At 39.5% G+C, this 18,506-nt stretch overlaps 1 long non-coding RNA gene across 3 annotated transcripts in view; it reads left to right on the top strand.

Annotated features, from left to right (window-relative positions):
- The window catches only part of LOC148186193 (uncharacterized), a 201,014-nt gene that overhangs the window by 23,431 nt on the left and 159,077 nt on the right, over positions 1-18,506 (top strand). For all 3 annotated transcript variants that reach the window (XR_015775188.1, XR_015775190.1, XR_015775189.1), the window contains exon 2: positions 13,202-13,417. This is a non-coding gene — a long non-coding RNA (uncharacterized LOC148186193). The remainder of the gene's footprint in view (positions 1-13,201; positions 13,418-18,506) is intronic.

Here is an 18,506-nt window from a genome sequence, read left to right as displayed (position 1 = left end):
TTATTGTTGCATTCATATTGTTTTTATGTATTTATTTATTTTTGTTAGACTGCTTATGGGTGCAAAGTGGATTATTTTTCTTAAATTGCTATTTTGTATATTTAGATACTATTTGCACTTATTTTCCCTCTCCAGGCTGATTTTGCATTTGAGACAATGTGAGTGAAGTCAGTTAATTTTAAATAAATGCATCTTATATCGATGAAAACACGAGGAATAGCTGATGCTTTGGCGATTAGTGACATTGTGGATATGCTCATTTTGACTTGAAACAGCATTTTATAAGAGCTGAAGCCACAAGTTTGCGCTCAACACAACCAGAACGTCAGAGGATGCGTTCACTGGTGCGTGTAGGCTGTTATCAGGTGTATCAAAACGACCGCATTTTGAATCACACCAATCAATTCTTTTGTGAAATATAGCGCACTTTCCAGGCGCAGCGGTATCTGAGAAACAATTTAGTCACACTTGCACAGGCAAATAGGTGGCACTGATAATTTAACTCTTAATTCTATCTGAGCAAATGTTTTCTGTCATGTGAAGTAGGATACGATTATCATGATTTCTTCTATCCATTATAACATTGAAGTTTACAGGTCTACTCCCAGCCGCATCATTTTAAGCGGTGGATATGAATACAGCTTATGGACGTTATACTCATCTTAAACGCCAAATACAAGCATGCAGGGGCACGACCATTTCGTGCACAATTATTGCTTCACTGCAAAGCGTCTAAAAGAGATGTGCACTCCAGACAAAACCGCGCCAGTGCTTTCTAAATGCGCTATTTAACCACAAATTCGCAAGTAAACTAGAGAGACGCGGCCAGTCAGCCACCTTGGACAAACATTGACCATCAATTCTCAGTCAATTGTCTGTCTCCGTGGATCCAGAGCGGTGGGGGAATCTCAAAGTCCTTGACAGGGTGGACCATGCAGAGCAAATCTGCACGAAAGAAGCAATAGGCCAAATCCTTGCTATTTGCTCCATTCAGTATTTTTTCATCATTCATCAAATAAAACGCATATGCAAAGCGGTGGAAATTGCTGAGACATTTAAAGGTGTGATGTACTTGTTGCAGGCCAGAGATGTATAGAAGCCTGTATCTACAGTAGTATTGTTTTGAAGTTCAGAGCTTGACATAAATGCCTCAGGGCTCATATTGGGAGCCTCTGACAGCATCAACTTCAACTGAACCTCCATTTAGCACTACTCATGCATGCAACAGGGAGATGCATGTTTTTTTGTTCACTGCAGCGTGAGTGATACCTGTAACAATGCTCTCTTTATTATAGGCTTGACTTGAAGGTGTTTTCTTTTAGAACACCTTTGTGTGTGCTTCCCTGTGTGTGTGTTAAGTGGGGTGGTTTTATGCACAACACTGCTCAGAGGAGATACACAAAGATATTCAGTTTATGTGTTGCATGTTATTGATTTGATAAAAGTGTTGATAAGCCGCTGCAGCATCTGACTGTCTGATGTCTTTAAGACCCAAAATGAAGCTCTCCACCAGCCTGCGTGGGGCCTTCCATCCTCTTCTTTGTGTGCGTGAGGTCAGCCCTGTGTCAATTACTGTGGCTTATTCTTCTTTAAACACTCACCGCCATTAGCAGCACATTTCAATTTAGTGGAAGGTGTCATCAAATAGGAAGCAGTGTTGACACGGCGGCAGCCTCTCAGTGTCTGTGGCCAAGCTGGCTTCATTAGCTAAGCAAGTAGAGAATGGTCAATACACTATATAAACTTTTACAGGGTTAGGGCTCTCAGGAACTCGGAGAGGGCTATAAAAAGGTCTGAGCTGACACCACTGATTGATGAAGCCAACTTTGTCAGCGCTTCCCTTTTTATACAGAGATCATGCGTATCAAAATCAAAAGGGGCAGTATATTTGACTGGACAGGCTCTAAAATCTCACTCTATGTGGGTGGATGATTTCTGATGGTACAGGGGGGACAGCTTGTGTTTTGTCTGATGTATGAAAGCATCATGCAACACTGTCCACACAAGAATGTGCTTTAAGTTGTTAGCATTTAAGGAAAAAAAAAAACAACTTCCTTTCATGTGTTTTTTGCAGTGCAATTTACTTGCAGCCACTATGCATTTCTATTGAATATTCTCATTTACTCCCAATATTATCAATGAAGAAAAACTGCATTAAGGTCATGGGTTATGAAGCCTCAATGCTCTGACTGCACACAACAGCCACACTGTGTAGGTTCATTAAGCAAAGCTTCAAAGACATTCCTGGAATTGATCATGGAGCTGCAAGTGATGTAATGTATGCTGTCCTGTTTATTTGCAGATTGTTAATGATAAGCAAGGACAGACTTGGTGGCACCGCTCCTGAATGGAGATTGTCTGGTGAGAGTCATCAGCCCTAACACGACATGATAGGGAAAGGAAACATCACAAGATTAGTATATTCAACTACTATAATGACTCCAAACTTCATTACAGACATCCCAACACAAAGTGGAGGGGGAGACGTTCAATTGACAGCGTAATGACTTTCTAAATGCAAACCATTTACCTCCAAGATTTAGGTGGGGCTTAAAATTGATCCATTGGGGCTGTATTGCACCAAAAGGGTGCAGATTATAAAACCCACTTTCTAGAATCACACACAATGCTTTAGTCGATTGGCAGGAGGGATAATAAACCCCTTACCTGTCGATGAATTGTCCCCCGTCAGGCATTTTTAGTTAAGTCAACCCTTGCTCTCATCAATTTCTGTGCTGGCCAGTTATAGGTATTGATGAAAAACAATTTTAGTTAATTAGGGGATGTGTTTATTGATGGCAATGCATTGACTACAGACTGACAAGGAAAAGGCAGTGTGCATGGGAGACATTTTACTTGCTTAGTTGAGGTTGTTCAACAATGATTCAGGCTCAGAATTTTTACTTTACTGCCATTAAGTTAAGAAAGAGGCAACAGAAAAGTGAAAATTGCATATCTGGCTTTTGATTTTTTATTTAATTATGGCAATATTGATACTAAAATGTCCTGGAGCAACAGAGAAACCCGACTTTAAAGAACAATCTAATTAATTCATAAATCAACAAGTTATCTGAGATCAGTGTCTCAGTTATGACAATTTAAAATGATACACGTTTTAATAAATTAGACCTGAATTGTGACTTAAAATCTTCTTTACATTATAAATATCACATGCAATACAATCATATTTAGGTTAGAAATCATTAAGAGTTCATGTTTAGCCCATAACTAAGTTTGCATTGCATTATCTTGCCAGAAGCCCACTAAACACTCACTTAATGGTTCTTATTCACGTAAAACAAGCTATGCTCATTATCACCTGTAGCTGCAGAATAGAGTCTGAACAGCTGCTTTTCGACGTGTACATTGTAATGCGCCACTAATAGAACAAACCAGTCCAGTGGCATGCAACACCTGTAGACCATAATGCAGGAGATTCGTCTGCTCAACCCCATGAACAGCCTTCAGGCTTTTGCTGCAGCTAGGAGCTGTGTGATCAAGATGCTCATGCTAAAATGCCTCAGATGTGGACCATGTGTCAAAAGTCTTTAGCTTGCCTTACAGGCCACCACTCGCCAACATGGCAGATAAGCATCACCCCCCCGTACCCCCTATATTCTGAGAATCTTACTGAAAACCAGTTTTGCATGCTAAAAAACAAACAATGGCAAATGGGAAACAGAAAGATCCTCAGGTTATTTGTCATCAAGTTAGCACAGTGTAAATATGTCCCTGCTATGTTCATGGGAGGCATTAGTTGGGGACTATTTTGGGTTTGAATTGAAAAGAATTTGGGGTTGCACTGCTCAGTGGGCAGGGAGGTGCCCTAACGTGGATATCTGCTGCCCATTTTTGGCATCGCCTTTGTGCTTCTTTGACTTCACAGTCTCACGAAGTTAGAAGGTTTTGCCATTGAGCCCCAACCTCAGTGCTTTTAAGAGGAGAGTGGTATAAAGCAGTGCATTCCTCCACCAAGGGAATCTTGGGCTGTAAGGGGTTAGGGTGGCTTCTCTCTAGAGGTTAAGTGGGATAAGTGTGTGGCTCATGTCAACCCCACAACCCCCCAATAGTTTCTGGAAAATTTGCAATGGGGTCAGATTGGATTACTGTGTTTTGGTATTTACATGGAGACATAGGGCTTTGAAATGGAAAACCATAGGCGGAAAAGCAAGTGCCATGCAGTCTGAAAGGCTGGGTAAGAGAAACCAGCACTGATTTCCACTGACGGGACGGTTGAGTACATGTCTTTTATGTCTTTTTACCCCACAATCAGACATTTTGTTACCGAGCATGGTGATTGAGGTAAATGGATCAAGTGCAATAGCAATCTTTAAAGTAAATCCACGCTAAGTACTATGATAGACCTTCAGTAGGAAATCAGTTGGTTGCAGGCATCGTGCAGATACACCACATCATAGCTCTGACTGTGGCTTTAAGGGAGCTCCTTTAAATGCAGTTGAGGAATTTTGCTGCACAGTTATGCTACATAAACGCCAGTACCCCATCCCTAAATGACCTTGTAAAAACTCACTTAGGTGTCAGTTCCCCCTCAGGTATGCCAGGTCTTCCTGGATGTGAGCCTCAGGTGGTCTGTCCTCTTTTTTTCCTGTTCAACCTTGTTGCCGACCTGCTGGGATGAGTTTTCTGGGTTATTTTGGGAGAAGATTCACCAGCCACTCCCCACAGGTGCTGGGCAGGCCTGAGCCCATAATCCGCCCTTTTTAGTGTGGATTTCACTGCACCTCGTCCTATTAGTGTTTGTCTTGCTTTGTTTAGGTGAAACAAAGAATTAAAATGGCATACAGTGTGTAACAAGTACATGTTTTTACATGTTTTGTCGCTTTAAAATGAAGTACTGTAGTTAAATAATGATTTCAGTTTGTTCAGAGTCCTCAGTGAAATTCTATTTGTAACACACTAAAGATTAAAAATCCAGTTTTTGCACTTTAAAAAAATAAATAAACATTTTTTTTAAATGCCAAAACCCCTTAAAAATTGCAGTTGTGGCATTTATTGGCATGTTCCTCCTTGTTAATTATTTTTAACAGCAACAAAAGAGGTTTTCAGACTCTTTTTTTTTTTTTTTTTGGACAAAATCATGAATTTTTAAATGTCTCAACTCACCTGATTACTATGACATTGTCAAAGCTCAAACTTCCTTGTCTTTATTTTATTTTATTCTATTTTAGGCACACAGATTAATAATAAAAAGGCAACAGGTGTTAAATGTTTATGATCATATCTGAATATTTTTTAGGAGACCTTAGGGCTCTTTGTGTGTAGAAAGCTTTGCCGTCTGACACAAATGTTCCTGTAAGTTTGCCGGCTACTTTTTTTTCTTTCTCCTCTGCTCCTGCTGAAACTTGACCTCCCGTTTCTGGGTGAATTAACGGTTTTGTCAGTAGCGAGAACAACAATTTGAAGTGTATGCGGCAAGCTCAAGCGGCGGCAAAGTTGAGTGCGGTCAATTGAATCTCCCACATGCTTCTCTGCGCGATGGATGGATCCCTCTGTTCTCTCTTGAAGGCATAATGCCTTGTAAATGTTTGCGTAGAAGTCCTCTGGGTATGGAGCCTTGCGCAAAGTTGTTTTGAGCTGATTTGTTTTCCTTTACCAGACACTTTTTTTTTTTACTAAATAAGAACAACATAAAAAATACAATTTTTCTAAAATTATATGCATGTCTTACTTTTATATTAACATAAGAAATGCTGTATATTTTAGGAATAAAAAAAACCTTTTCGTGGGAAACATTTTGTCAAATGCACATTTACAAAATGGAAAATATAAATTCTAAATTATATTTTGCAACTCTGGAATGAAGAATTTCCAGATCTAATACTTAAATTCCTCTTTTGGACTAGACTCAGAATTTGAAAAGGCTAATTTAAATACGGTTTAAAGTTACCTATATGTTTACACTGAGGGCAGATTAAGTTGTCTCTTTGCTTTGCGGTGTATACAGTAATGTAGTCTGATGTTGTGCGTCAACAGGTTTATCTGGCTTGGTGCACACTTACATGAGCGTGCTTCTGCCTTGTATTGAATATTTGCATCAAAAGACCCACACAGTACCATTTATATTTTGCCAAATACTCCTCTTTGTTTGACATAAAACTACCAGTTAACCATCCTTAAATCTGGAGCGACGCTGAATTAAAAAATCTCTTTCTTTTGATCTATTATGAGTTTAATGTGACTCGGTTTAGACACTTTCCACCTTTTTTGTCTTTCCCTTTTTTTTTTTTTACTAGCTGTTTGCCATTGCTGCTTTTTCATGTCCAAATTGCAAGTCGTCAGAGACTTGTGACATTTGAAATATGAGACGTATTTACCAAGTTGGACAATACACGAGAACCACATGAAAATCAAAATAAAGTAGGATGCGGTTAGGAGCTGTGCTTTCATTTATTGAAGTCCCTACACATGTTTTGCATAAAGACGCTTTTTGGGGGTAATGAGGAGGGGAGGGGGGTATTTGAACGTAAACTGAACCTGGTTGGCTTAGGGTTCTACAGTGAGCACGAGTGGGGAAACGGTTGCAGAAAGTAGCCCATAGGAAAAATGTGATTGCGCCTTAATTGGCGGGTGAGTGTTCAATTGATGGTCATTTGTGGGTATGGCCACTTTCATTACTTTATTTTTTTTTTGCTTATTGTAACCTTTAAAAGTGGAACAAAGATGCTTTCTGAACAAGATGTTTGCAGCCATGTGAAAAATTGATTGCGTAAAATTATATATATAAAAAAACTGATGCTAACACCTGTTGATTTTACTACTGCAGCCTAAAAAAGGCACACACACATATATATATCCACATAAAGGTTTCTAAATTATGCATTTAGACTGATTCACTCCATCTATGAGCAGATTTCCACACAATTTTTTCCTGAATCCGCGCTGAAATCCAAACATCATCCCACTGCACACACCGACAGGACACAAGCACTAACCACCCAACCAACCAATTAAAATCCGATTAGGAAACATCTTAGTTTTCCAACCGAGGGCAGTGAAAAAGTCTGTAACCTTTCCTCGCCGAGGTCACCCACCTAATAAGATCCATTGCCTATAGTGAAGCCGCAGACCTTCACAAATGTTCCTGGCGACCGACTGTGGCCCCGGAGACCTTTGGCATACATGGCCGTTTAATTGGTCACTGTATTTAAGAATAAGGTGGGATTCCAGTTAATTAGTGGGGAAGTGAATACGGTTGAACATTATATGATTTGCTCCCGGCCCCTGGTTTGTTAGTGAGGATTTGGGGTGGATCAGCTTTTGTGCTCGACAAATGAGAAGTGAGTAGCGTGGTGCCGATGCACAGTGTCGTTTTGTGGACTGGCGACAGTCTCGATTCATGGGAAAAACTTAAAGGAGACCCGCGTTATCACAGGACCTCATTATCTCATGTCTGCAACCATCTTTTGGGAACAGTCCCTAATCAAGAGTGGCACAGACCTACTTTGCAGAACTTTGGATATAATAGCCGCCCCTCGCCTCTCTGCGCTCTCCCTCTCTGCAAATGCACACATGCACACACTTTGCGTGACGTGGGGTGCCGCATGACAATGTCAGAAAACATTTGCAATGATTGCGTGTATTCACAAAACACCTCCGCCAGGTATAGGCCACAATTATTCATTTAAATATTTACACGAAGTGTATTATCTCTTTATTTAACAACTTTTTTGATTGATGTGGTTTAAGTATGAGTGCGTATATTTAGTTTTTTTTTTTTTTTACTCTATTTTTTTATTTGGAGGAAAAGCTTAAAATAAGAGTCTTTAGGTAAAATGTTAAAAAAACTAAATGTATTCTTCTTCTTCTTATTTTTTAAATTATCAGGAATGTTGTTTTAATATTCCCCTTTCTCATATTTTGGGACATTTAATTAAACACATTGTAATTTCCTAAACTTAAAACATTCACAACTTCTCCATGTTGTGTTTTCTGCTGCATGACAAGTACAGCTGCCCCGAGGCTGTTCTCTCTCTCTCCGTCCCTTTCTCTCTCTCTCTCTCTCTCTCTCTCTGCACGAGACCAGAGAGGTGGTTCATTTGGCCATAAACCATTTATTTACCTTCAGGTGAGTGTCGCGCAGAGTGCAGAGTAAAGATCGCAGCGGAGATTTACACCTGTCTCTCTGTTCAAATAGAGAAGCTCATAGCCTACAGAGATGGCCACTGGAGCCAGCTTGTCTGGGGCTCTGCTAGACAGCCCACCCCCGCCTCCATCTCCACCTCCTCCTCCTCCTTCTCCATCCACCACCGTGGATTAAACAACATCATAAAAAATGACCATCAACGCGCACACTGTAAACAGATTATTCTGCTCGGCGCCTGGCGCACAAACTCTACGCTGAAGGCAAGGCGCGTCCAGCAGCCATGTGTTGCAGCAGCGAGTGCTTGGTCATGCTTTTTTTTTTTTTTTTTTTTTGCCATTTACGCACACACTTCTCTGGACACTTCCCGTTAAATTTTGGCGAGCGTTTGATGTCAAAGCTTTTGAGAGACTCTTGGGAAGCTGCTGAGGGACATTTGTTACAAGGTGAAGAGTCACATTTCTTCACAGAGCTGCTCTCAGAGCGTTTGAACATGGGACAGGACAGCTTGTTTAATAGATTCATATCTATTTTATATGCACCTGGAGCTCTGATAATTTAGAGATCTTAATTTTGGAATATCTTACATGCCCCACGCAAGCACTGATGTCTCTACATGATCTGCTTTTGACCCCTGTTTTACCTGTTGCTTCATGTAACTGATGAGAGCTGTCCACCTCTAGGATTAAACACTCTGCTATCATGACTATGTATGGCTGTTATAACTTGTTAAAGTAGGATTCTCTCTCATTTTTCTGTAAGGTGTGTGTACAGGTCTGCTCTCAAACCTACAGTGAAATCGATTCATCACATTGGTGCACAAGCAGTGTCATTAGTGCTTTACTGCTTGGTAATCAGACTGGAGATCTCAATTTTCAGTCATGTCCTCTGGCATTCTCTAAAGCATTTTTAGGCAACATCTCAAAAGGCTGATATGTCTGGACTTTCACTTACATATCACCACTTGTGTCGCATCACCAGTAAGGGAATAGTTGCTGAATGCCAGATTTAGTTACACTTTGGTCAGTAGGGTTTATTAGTTTCAGTCTGTGATTCACATCCCCCTCAACATTTAGGACATGTGCATGTGTTCATCCCCAATAAAACATAAAAGTAGCAGATGACTTTTATTTCGTCAAAATTTAAGACATTTCCACCATAAATTGATACAGATAATGCAAAAAAATTGGTGCCTATAAAGTCCCCAAAATGCAGGAGATTATGTTTGAAGCTCAAAATTTTCTAGCAGAGGACCCCCAAACCCTCCGCTTAATTTTTCCCCCCAATGTTGAAATGAAAAACCTACGCCCTTTGATTCTTTCATCCTGCTCTTTCTTAACCTGAATACAAAGTAGTCCATGCCACCTAGATGATAAGAATAGTTGCAAAAATAGGGTGTGTGAATCCAGAAAATGATGATGCAAGTGTGAAAGTAAATATGTCTGGACTTTCACTAACATATCATCACTTGTGTCACATCACTTGATGGTTGTCAAATAATAAATAATAAATAAATAAGAAAGAAAGACAGACAGAAAGAAAAAACGAAAACAGTTGTCGAATTTTCAGATTTAAACAGACTACACTCTGCTTAGTTTTAGCCTCTGATCATTACTGATTAATTCCTGGGTATAGATTTCCCCTCAATATTTAGGACTTGTGCATTTTCCTTTTCCAATAAAAACATGAAAGTAGCAGATGAGTTTTTTAAAGACATTTCCGCTATAGATATTTGCAGTAAATGCACTTTTTTAAACATAAAAATTCACCAGAATGTAGAATTAAAGTGTTTTGACATTTGATGCAAAATTTTGTGGCAAAATGTGTGGTAAATGAGAGGCTTCACAATTAAAAAACTTTAAATTTTACAGTAATGGCTGTTTCATATCATTTTACATAGAGTTAAAATAGACCCCCCCCCCAAAAAAAATACTCCTCCCTTGCATGTACAAACACACACGCACACATTCAAAAATTCACACTAATATGGACATCTATTTTTCTCTCCCAGGCACACGCACACAATTGTCTCCTTTCTTTCTCCCTCCCTCTCTCACACGTACACACGGCTCCACAATCTACATGCACACACACACACACACACACACACACACACACACACACACACACACACACACACACACACTGGCACGTCACTTCAGTGGTCACTTTGTTGGCCTGAGAGCAGGCAGGGTGTCCATTGGTCAGCCAGTAAATTTCATGCCCTATTGATGAGAATAATCTCCCTTGGTGTGAGACAGGCAATGCGGAGATCCCGCCTGATTTCCGCAAATTAAAGTCTTAACATGCAGGTTGTTCTAAATCAGGTCTGCAATTACTCAAGTCATCAGGCTGTCAGCATGCACATCCTCAGCTCCTCCATGAATATCTTGGATTTTACGCAGCGTTTTCTAGTTTGCTCAGTTGTCTTGTGTCACTAATCTGCTCCACCGCTGCTCTCTTTTTTCCTCTCTTATCTCTGTTTTTTTTTTTTTTTAGTGGGGATGCTGTCTCACTGATGGCAGCAATAATACTTTGTTTTTTTTTTTTTTTTGAAATATGGGTTGGGACACAAAATGGGTCATGGGCCCCCTTTTTTAGTGCCTCTTTGTGTGACAATGTGAAAGTGTTTAGACAAGCGGGGTCACAGGGCCAGAGTGATTTTATTCAAATTAGGTCTGGAGCTCACAAAAGCCCCCCCCCTCCCCATATGCCATTGTGACTAACACTAAAGCTCACAAAAAAGTTTATTTTAGATAATGTCACCTGAACATTACTGCTGGCTTTAGAAGGTGCCCCTCCACGTGTGCGACAATGGTTTGTTTAAGCAAAATCCTAGTTTAAACACACTAAATAAGCATGATTGATTATTTGCTGAGTGAGCAGGCATAGATCACAATTATTAGTCCCCTCTGGTAATGGAGCAGCTTTTAGCTCTGACCAATATATAGACTTCTCTAGTGGTAAATTATCCTGAGAGATCGCAACTTGTATTTTATTGTGAAATTTTAAATAAGGGGGAAATAGATTTATCAATATGAATGTATCCGTTGGTTGCAGATTGAGAGTTAACAGTCTATCATTTTTTAGCTCTTTCATCGACTCATTCAAACATTCAGCTCAGCCTGGGACATGTGTATGCTATTCTGAGTTGGGGGGGGGGTTGGTGGTGTTATGTGCAAGTTGGAAATTATAAAAGGAAGCCTTCCATCTAGTGCAGCCATAAGGGAATACAGAGAGGGAGGCAGCAGGAGCAAATCGAGAGCGGTGATTTCCAAAATGGCTCGGCCATTGAATGACAATAGCCAGGCCCCTCTGCTTGTCTCTTTTTCTTTCACTGCTGCAGACTACAAAAACTAACATAATAAAGCGGGCAGAGAAAATGACCAAATATGATTTGAACAAATCATTGTGATTTCAATCTGGCAGGAGAAATATCCACGGTAACTACATTTCTAGTTGTGTAATTTTTTGTGACTTGTATCCCCCCTTTCTTTTTTTTTTTTGTATTTTGTCATTGCCAAAAACGGGTTAGGGGTCCGACGTTATCAGCACATGTTTTGCAACCACTGTGGAATCCCTGATGTTCCTGTCAGGGCGGATATATACAGTGAAGTTTATCATATTTATCCAAGAAGATAGCATTTCTAAAAATACATCAAACATTTTAAGGAGGCACTGACAGGCTGACACAGCTTAGGAAATAATGAGCTGTTTGGAGAGGCACAGAACATGATATATACAATTAATATTTGATGCTTATACACAAATTTGTATTTGTATAGCATTCTAATAATCTAAACATATCTAAACATATTGTGCAGAAGTATGCCAGTTGTGTTTCTAACTAGGTCATGTCATTATATTTCTAAAATCACACGTTCACTATTAATATTTTGGGGATTATTCCCAGAAATAGAATTTTTTTACACCCCCCCGCCCGTAATTCACTGTCTAACTGTCAGTGTGCAGTGCCTAACAACGTTTTCATCATTCCCCTAATATACGGCAGAGTCAGTGAGCAACCCTACATATTCTCTCATCCCTCAAGGAAGGGAAGATTTTTTTCAATAAATAATTCACCACTGATAGCCAGCCCTAATGCCTACATGAACAAATCTCTCAGTTACAGCCATCTTGGGAGTACGCCAGTCCAAGAGCGTACTTAATAAACAAATACAGGGTCTGACAAGCTCTGGTTTCACTGATGTCTTTCCGAGAGGAAAGTATTTGAAGACAGTCGGTGAAACAACATCCTTTCTGCGGGTGAAGGTTTAGGGGTCAGGTGTGGGTTATTGCATTGTTACTGCTGATACTTGGATAGATTTACTGTCCTTTCTACACAGGGCATCATTTAAGCTTTTCTTTAAAATTATCTGACATTTATGTACCAAAGTTTTATCATCATGCGCCATTTAGTGGGAATTAAATGTCAAAAGACATACACATAAAATATACAAATGAGCAAATAATTTTGCAAGTATATCACACAGGTATAACTTCACTGTGTGTAGAGACAGGCTTTTTGAGCTTGTTGTCCTTTGTGTCCACTTCTAGGACCAGGGCAGAGTCAATATCACAGCGTTACATCGACCACATGTTCGCTGGGACTAGAAACATGATCCAGACATGATTCCCCTAACCCGGCCCTTAGGGTGAAATGTGTGTGTGTGCCTGTGCAACATCTTCTCACGGAAATGTTCTTGTCATACACTGCAAACAGAAACAGCCTTGTTTTTTTAGTAGCATGGTAATGAATTTGTGTTTTTAATATGAATATAGCGAGGTCATGAGAAGGTCTTTTTTTGTTAGCTTGTTTTTCTCAGTATGGGAGGTGAATTTCTTGGTTGTTCAAATCAAATGGAAAATATGACATGTATATGGTGCAACAACATACAGATTTCCAGTGTGATTGGCCTGTGTGTGTATTTGTAAGCATTCGCAATCAGGTGTACGTGTGTGACTGGACATGGTTGTCGCTCACTTATTTCGCCCATCTGTGTGTCTGCTGCAAGACTCCCTACATGAAATATTCAAGGTCCAGTGAAAATTGATCTGCTGATCTGAAGTCTGTTTCTTTCTCCCTCTCTCTCTGACTAGATCCCCGTGGAGCTGCCTTCGAAGAAGGATCCTAAATATCACATATCAGTTAGATGACCAAGTTCAGGGCCTGCAGCTCAGCGCCGTTGCTCGGATCAATGGAATACTGTTGGGGATACAACTGGACCACACCCACACACTGATTAGACCCCGCTGATTGGATATCACATGGATGTCTCTTGACCACTGCCATGGCTTTCATGCAAATTGATGAAGGTAATTTTAGCCCCTTAAGTGAAATTTGATTTGCGTTAAGAGCTCTTGCTGCTTTTTCTTAATGTAAAATGGGTTTGATTAATAGTCGGGGAGTCCGTGGAGAAATATTATCAAGTGCAACGGTTTAATGTATCTCCTCCACTAACTAAATTAGTGGTGCTGCCGTTTGTCATCTGAGTTTACTGCCAGTCTTTCAGGCAAAAAATAGCTGATATTCTCCATTAAAAACACACATTTATATGTATTTACAGTAATCACTTATTAGGCCAACAACACCTTTCTAATTGTAGACCTATAGGTAATTTAATATGTAAAGAAATATACCAAAGAGATGTCATAACACGCTTTAAACCAAAAACCCAAACACACACATACACACAGAAACTCAAGCGTTATCAGCAAACAAGCCCTGCTATACTATTGTGTCCACCTACCCAGACTGTGGCTGTTACGTGCTCTCCTAAATGTCTGCAACACTTCACCTCACCTCCTCAGAGCGGCACAGCGCTGCACCCTGACTAAATGAAAAACAATCTGAGGAAACAGGGAACAATCCGAGGCAGGCTCCAGCGGGCTGCCATAAAAAGTAGGGGCTGCCTCTCCAGCCTCTCCCTCATGCCTTCAGCTTTAACTCTATGGGCTGATGAAAGATCAATGGGCCGACTGGGCAGCCGCTGCTGTGCCTGCTGTCCGCCACTGCACCAGGAAGCAAGCCAATTACAAAACACCAGGAGGAAAAAAAAAAGGGAAAACCCTCGATCTTTGCAAAATGAGTGATTAGTGACAGAGTTTTATGTGTGTGTGAGTGAATGTTTTCCTGTTATCTCACATTGTCCAGCCCATCGCAGCCCCACTTATTTTCAAGAAAAGCCAGTGGATCATATTCCAAACTCATTTTAACCCTCATCTCTCCCTACATCCCCCCACCTTCACCCTCTTTAACACCCCTTTAACCCTCCACACCCCCCGCCTCCAGGAGCCTCACTCCAGATCTGTACCAGCTAACCAGCCCTCTGGATCTCCGGCAGGAGTAATGGGGGTTGGCGCTAGAGTTTGGTGCAAACACGCAGCAGCAGACAAACAAATCATGTTAAGTCTCTGCTGCCACGGCTGGCAGCACACTCAAAGGGGAGCCGGTGCCCTGCCAGGGGAGGAGGGTGCACCCATTTTCCCAGGGAGGGGGTGATGGTGAACACGAGGGAGGGCAGCATGGAGGGGGAGGCCTGGTCCTTATCGAGCCCGGATCACAGACACCTCCGCCCCTCCTGGCAGGAATGCATACAGCCCCAGTGGGAGGAGAGAAAGAGAGGGAGAAGAAAGGAGGAGGAGGAAACAAGCAGACATTAAGAGGGGAAGTAAAAAAGGGAAAGAAAAGAACGAGTGAGGGGAAAGTGAATGAAGGAGGGAGACAGACACACAGAAAAAGACCTGCCCAGTGTAGGAGAGGGAGTGTCTCTGAACGTACACACACACACACACACACACACACACACACACACACACACACAAAAACACACACACAAAAACACACCAATCACAGCACTCAACACACCCTCAGTGGATTGAGAGCACCACTGGGAGAGCACATTGGAAAACAAACAGGGCATTAGGCTGCTTAAATACCATTCTAACCGAGCAACTGTGGTTATCACTACGCCAGTTCAGTCACAGTTTTAATGTGATGTGTGTCACTGATGACAGCTGAGGGGAGATCAGAACGCCAGCAGTGTGGTTACACACCAGAGAGGTGTTAAACTTGATGTTGGTAGACCGTCAAAAAATGTTACAACTATTCTTGGCTGTGTGTTTGGGTCGTTAAGTTCAAACTGAGAATGAAAAAACGCATGATTGTGAAGCATATCCCCAGAGGAGTCATTTTTATGTCTTGAATGATATTTTAAGCATGCCCTAATCTCAAACGTTTCCCTTATGAGACCTAACATTTCAGGTATCATGGTTGCAAATATTCCCCCAAATAGAAAACAGGATGATAGAATATTGAGTGTGCACTGTAAAATCTGACATGTTGATGTTACCAAAAATAATCTTGGAAACCAATTGCCTTGAAAAAGGAAAGTGTATATAACTATTTATCTTAATATGTTTACTTTATATCTAATTATTTAAGTTTAGTCAAAATTTTGTTGTATTTACTTAATTTTGAAAAGTTGTTGCAACTTAAAAAGGAGTTAAATTACCTTGTTCTTTCAAAGTGTTAACCACTTCAGTAAACCAAGTTAGTCTGACTTAATTTGATCATGACAAAGAAGATTTTGCCAGTGATGAAGTTAGGGGATCTAAGTGGTCTGGTTTGTCAACATATTTAAGAAATTACAAATATGACTGACTAGTGTGCAACCGACAAAATACAGATATAGTATAGCACAGTATACTTGAAAAGGTTGATTTAATTGAACTTGTCATTTGTAAATTGCAACAACTTCACAAAATTAGGTAAAATACATTACATTTTATGTAAACTTAAAAATTACTGAAGTTTGTAAAACTTAAAGAGATTGATTTAATAAAAGTTGTAATTTTGAAGTTGCAACAAGAAACAAAATTCAGTAAATATAACTACATTTTAAGTAACATTAAAAATTAGATATAAAACAAACATAAATTAGGATGAGTAGTTATATTTAACATTTTTCAAGGCAGTTAGTTTCCTAGATTTCTTTTAAATAAAATCATCTTGTCAGATTTTACAGTGTATAAAGATCCTCAATTATTGGATTGTATAATATTTCCGTAGCCTCTCCCGGGATGGAAATATTTATTTCCACAGCCTATAGAGAGGCAATTGTGATCTTAACATGGCATTCCTGAATGCTGCCTGCAAGCTCCTTGTGGTTGTGTGTCAGGGCAAAGAACAGATTTTGTCAGGTGGAGATTGGGGTTTAGGGGTTCATTTGCAGTTCACGCAAGAGCATTCCATGCAATCTTTACGTTTCCATTCACCCTCACTCTCTCCCCCCTCGTCCTCTCTTCGCTCCTTCGCTTATCACACACTTCTTTCTCTCCCCTTTTGAAATGCTACTATCTATACGAACAGTTATTTCTTCAACGTTGCCATGATTCACTTTTTGGTTCAATATGTGCAGAGCACTGACATGTACAGTATATTCTGCATACTTTGCTTAGTGCCAAGGAGCGGTACTTCCATGACAGAGATGTGAGTCACACAGCGATGTCCGTACTGTAACTCCTGTGTACTGATCCCTAATGACGCTTTTAAGTGTCTCTGAAATTCATTGCTATCTGCTGTGATATAATCACAACACACGGCCAAACAAACAAGCTCTTAGAGCCAGTGTAACACCAGGGCAGCTCACTAATCCCCTTCTTAACACTTAACACAACAAGTCTAACAAAGAGTCAGACAAGCAGGCGGGCAAGAGCTTTATTTATGCCTGCCAGAAACTTTGCCTTTGTAAAGGCCCCTAATATGAGTTAGTTTGGGCATAATACTTACAGTGCATAAATAACAAGGAAATTTTTCTTCATTTTGTGGCTCTTTTTTTGTTTTTGTTTTTACACGTTGAATAACTTTAAATGTGACATGACAAAAGAGAAAGGCCAGATTATACTAAAATCTAATTGTGCTGGAATGATCTTTCTTTCTGCTGATATGGAACAGAAGACACACTCTTTGGTCAAATAGCATAATGAATTTTAACTTAGCATAATTAATGTCCATAAAAATAGCATTATCATTTTATAGGTAGCCCTTTTTAAAGATATCAGAGAGTTAAATATTAACATAGAAGTACCCGTTGTAGCTCTCCGCTAGATTAAAAAGAAAAAAAGAAGTAGATTTTCAGTCGTGAGCAGCGTGACCATTAAATCTATGTCCAGGTCATATTAGTTTAACTATACTATGCAATTAAAAAAACAACTTTCATATTTGTTATATTGTTTGACTGTTTTAGAAGTTTTATTGTTAAAAGAGATTTGCATTTTACTTAATTTTATTTTAGGATACATTTATTAAAATTATTTATTAAATGATGGCATTAAATATTTTAAAACGGAGTTTAAGAAAATAAATACTGTAATCCTCTGGTTCACACTTCAGTATTTTAATGCACAGATAAAATGTCCTCAGAATCAGAATGTACTGTGACACTACACATATTGTCTTTAAAGGTATTGCCTTTTAAAGTAAAGATATTCATATTATAAAAAGTTATGTATTATTTTCTAGAGCAAACTGTAATGTCAGACGTGTTGATTCGAGTTACGTGACACAAACTTGAGTCACAAATTTGATAACTTTACAGTCAACGTGACAAAATCAAAAAAGCCTTGCTACTTGACTTGGACTTCAGTTTGAATTATGACATCACTGGGACTTATGACTTTAAAATACTTGATACTTCCAGCCAAAGGTTAGAGAGTTTGTTATCAAAGCAAGTGTGCCACTAATCATTTAATTTCCTGAATCAACTGTTAATCTTTTCATTTTATTTAGACATAAAACAAAACATAAGGACTGCAACAACATTAAATATCACTCTAAAGGAGCAATAGTCTTACTAAATGTCTGACAAATTTAGGGAGAGAAAGTTAGACATTTTTCCATTTAAGATGAGTTAAATATGACAAGGACAAAAACATACAAACTTCTGTTATGATTAGTAGAGCTATATCTATAAAAGTGCAATGTCAGAACTGTTTTTTTCATGATTAGGTTCATTCGCACTTATTTCACATATTTTAAAGCATTCAAGTTTTTCTTGTGAATGTATTATATTATTACTCTTACTACATTTGGTGAAGAGTGCAATGTGACTGGTTGAGGATTCAAAGTGCAAAAAGTTTCGGACTTATTGTGACTCGCAACACAATGATCTTACCTCTGATTAAAGCAATATCTGTTTGTTTTACCAAAATAAGTTAGAAAATTGCTCTGTCTTTGAATGAATTAGCAGTAGTACCTCGATGAAACCCAACAGCAGCATACTATTCTTAAGCTTTTTCTTCTTTTTCTTGCTGAATGAGAAATATTCCCGTCTTAGCCCAGCTCCATCTGTTTGTCTGACCAGAGTGGCAGCGAGGCTAACTTATTGCTAGCACATGTGACCGG

This window comes from Plectropomus leopardus, chromosome 20 (assembly GCF_026936395.1).
Source record: "Plectropomus leopardus strain MGB_pleo_1.0 chromosome 20, ASM2693639v1, whole genome shotgun sequence".
In the NCBI taxonomy this organism is placed as follows: Eukaryota; Metazoa; Chordata; class Actinopteri; order Perciformes; family Serranidae; genus Plectropomus; species Plectropomus leopardus.
Note: the sequence above shows the minus strand (reverse complement) of the source record. Positions and strands in the feature narration are given on the sequence as shown.